Raw genomic sequence first — 3799 nt, forward strand, 5'->3', positions numbered from 1 at the left:
GCTTTAAGTGAACCATCTGAAAAATATAAAATACATTTTACTTTATTTCTACTGGTAGTCTCTTATTTTAATGTTTAAATATTTTAATATTGTTAATAGTAATACATACTATTTGTTATTTTACCATATTTGTTGTTTTCACCGTATTAAGAATTGTTAAAAATATAAACTTTAAAATTGCTGCATATTTATTTTACGATTATAATTATTATAATTTTTCGTTTCATTTCTTTTTTCTCTGTACAAGTCAGAAGTCTCTGGCTGATTTGGGAGCAATTAACAACGAGGCAAAAATTTAATTCAAGCTTGGCAAGAATTTAAAGAACGAGTTATTCTGAATTGTACTTAAAGATGAGAGTAATAACAATTCTGCTGATGACGTTCTGCAGGCATTTGAAATTTAGTGCATGAATAATCTGAATACCTTAAATTGTACTTTCAAGAAATTAATTAAAATTAAACTAACTTTTGAACAAACAATACAATTAACGCTTTCTTTCCTTTTCAAGTTCATTTTCTTTACATTGAAATATTTTTACTACTTAAAAATTCTCATTCACTCATTATTTTAAGATTTTGTACTAATATATAACCGATTTACCGATTTAAAATTAATTTTACAATGCTCCTAGCCCACAGGGCTATCTACATTTTCATCGAATTATGAATAACAATAAGGGAGGAAAAGGGTCAGGGGGTGTGCAGGCGTACTGCATTAAAAATGTAATTAATATATAATATAAATTTAACGTTTTGTTTACTTTTTTTTTCAAAAATTTGAACGGTAAAACTAAATGTAAAAATATTTATACAACATCATAAGAAAATCAATATTGAAAACAATAAATTATTTAAAAAAATATATTTCTCGGTGAAATTTAAAGTTATATATGCCAGAAATTTTACTATAAAGGTATTAGTTCTAAAGATAGGGTATGAAACGATAAAAAGTAAGCATAACATTAGGTTTGATATGTGCGAGGATACTCTCCCCCCCCCACACACACACACAACTGATAGTAAAAACATAATACAAATTCATAGTTACGATGAAAAAATTTAAATGACTGATATTTTTAAAATTCCTGTTTATTACACTTGCCTGAAAATTTACTTCGTAAAATACTGGTCAACTTGTCTTAATTTTGTTAATAAATTAGCTGCTAGTACCAGCAATATTTTGATGAAAACCTTTTTCACTAAATCAAAAGGTTTATGTATTCAGCTGAGAAAGAGTGATTGCCACTGAGTGATAGTTTAATGTTCTGTTGTTTGCAGGAGTTTGCATAATAATTCTAAAGGAATTAATTTTTTTTCTTCTGTTAAACTTACTTTTAACTGAAACGCAAGAGTACCCAATGCATATAATATTGCAAATGTTGTTATTAAAACATACCCTCCAACTGCTACGGAATTTCCGTAGTTTCAGAAATCTTCTTTTCAGACGGTAGCAAAATTAATGTCTTAATATTTAAAAAAAATTAATTTTAGCGTAACTTGTCCACTATTACTTATAAAAGTGCAGACCATATGGCTAGATTCTTAAGTTCTGATAAAAGTTTTATGAGAGATCCATTTGCTTTAAAAATTTCTACTTTGGTTCGCTACCACTAGAAAGAATTATTTTCAAAATCCTCATAAGTTGGAGGGTATGTTAAAAGCTTGAGACTAAGATTTTTGGTGTTTCTTAGATTTTAAAGTTCACTTCGTTCCCCTGAAAACTGAGCATATCTAACAACAAATGAATTAACAAATACAAGACCGGCCCCGTTGAAGTTTCTCGAATTATTGTAATCTTTCAGTGCAGCATTACTTTTGCTAGGACAACAAGTGAGCATATATGAATTTGATGCAAGGTGATAAATAGCGTCCTCCTTATTTCAGGATTACCAAGAAACGGGTAAGCCACTTAGACTCTCTACTTTTTGGGGGCTATCTGGTCAAAAATGACCAGACTTTTAGACCACCAGTGGAGCTCCAAAGAGCCTATAAAAGATATACTCGTTCAAGCAAAAAATAATTGCGCAACAGAATTATGATTTAGCATTGAAGCAAAAGACATATCTTGTGCTACACCACAAACCTAACCGGCACACCTCAAAGTGGACTTAATTGCTTTCGCACCGACCAAAAGAATCAAAAGCATATGTTTTCAACGAAGCGGGTCGCTCCTTATCCAAAACAAGGTTAGAAACTGCGAAACATATCTTAGAGGTAAACACAATCCTGGAAGTTCCGGTATTGGCTAAATGTCTCTAGAATCTATGGCAACCAAATTGATCCTCCGGAACTTACCGGTTGAAACATCGGTTTCGGACATTAACCGGGAGTTCAGAAAACAAAACAGGGGGTCTAGAAATTCGTCGGCTCTTAAAAAAAAGGCCCATAATCTTTTTTAACATCTTAGGTACAGTTGTCCCAGAGAAAATCCTTCTTTGGTACCAATTATACGAAGCAAAAACTTTTCAAGACAGTATGCAAGAATTGTTGGGGTTTAGGGTTAGATGCGGAGACTGTGGACGCCTTCTTTCCGAACATCTGGGCCAGTGCGCCAGAGACCCATGTTGACGAAATTGCAATGGCCCTCATAGCCCTAATCAGCGAGATTGTCCTGCACTCGTAAATTAATCAAAACTAATCGAAGTAAATTCCATCCACCGTGTTCCGCTGTGCGAAGATAGAAGAATAGTATTTTTAAAAAAAAACCTCATATACTGATATTCAAAGCAGGAGAATATATAACTCGTGCTGAGTTAAAATCGGAACTCAACAAGTTGGCGGCTCCATGCAACATTTAGTTTAGAGCACCTGCACAAAACAAGTATCGTTGCTGGAGGACTTTCCTCAGGTGTTCAGGGAACATTTTCGAAAAAAAAAACTTTTCTTTCTTATAAATAATGTCGACTACCACATTAAATATTCTTCAATAGAATACGTGAAGCTTTAGAAATAAAAGCCACTGACTGAGTCAAAACATCTTTGCAGAAGCCGATATCATCGCCATTCAAGAATCTTAATAATACTCTAAAAAATATACTAAAAACTCAGTTTTTAGTTATTACAACAATGAATTTGTACTAGGAATCAAAATAAATATAGAAAATTAATAGAATATTTTTTTTATTTGCTGGTACGAATGTTTTCTTCTGGTTACTCATGTTTCTTTCTACATAATTACCCTGGGGAACAAATTTTTAATTGCATTTTTGCATGTAGTTGATCTAGCTTACTTCGCTTCTGAGTATATCAAATTTCACCGTTCAGATAAATACAAATGTATATCAAAATTATTTTCAGTTTAGGTTTTTGGATGAATATTTAAAAACATATGACGTTAAAGTATCGCAACATGAATTGAAATTTATTATCACCCTTCTCCTTACCCAACCTACGTACTAAAAAAATGGTGACACTTAGTATTCAATCAAATGAATTTTAAAAAAAAAAATCTGTTTTGAAGTTGAAGTATGATATGGTGCTCTACCTAACAAGTGGTTCATATATTTAAAAAAAATACACCTTTTGCACGTAAATGGTTTAAAAATATATAGACATAGAATAAGATGGTCTCTATTCATTTCTTCCCTAAAGAAAATACTACTTTGAACAATGGAAAAATATATATTGGGATTGTATAAATATATTTACCAAGCTACTGATGTTATGTTCAGATCATGATTAAAGTAAAATATCAAAATTTTTTTCAATGAACTCTGTTGAATGATCTAAATCAGTGATTCTCAACCTTTTTTTTTTTTTTTTTTTTTAATTTTTTTTTTTTTTTTTTTTTTTTTTTTTT

The sequence above is a fragment of the Parasteatoda tepidariorum genome, chromosome 9 (genome assembly GCF_043381705.1).
Source record: "Parasteatoda tepidariorum isolate YZ-2023 chromosome 9, CAS_Ptep_4.0, whole genome shotgun sequence".
NCBI classification, from domain to species: Eukaryota; Metazoa; Arthropoda; class Arachnida; order Araneae; family Theridiidae; genus Parasteatoda; species Parasteatoda tepidariorum.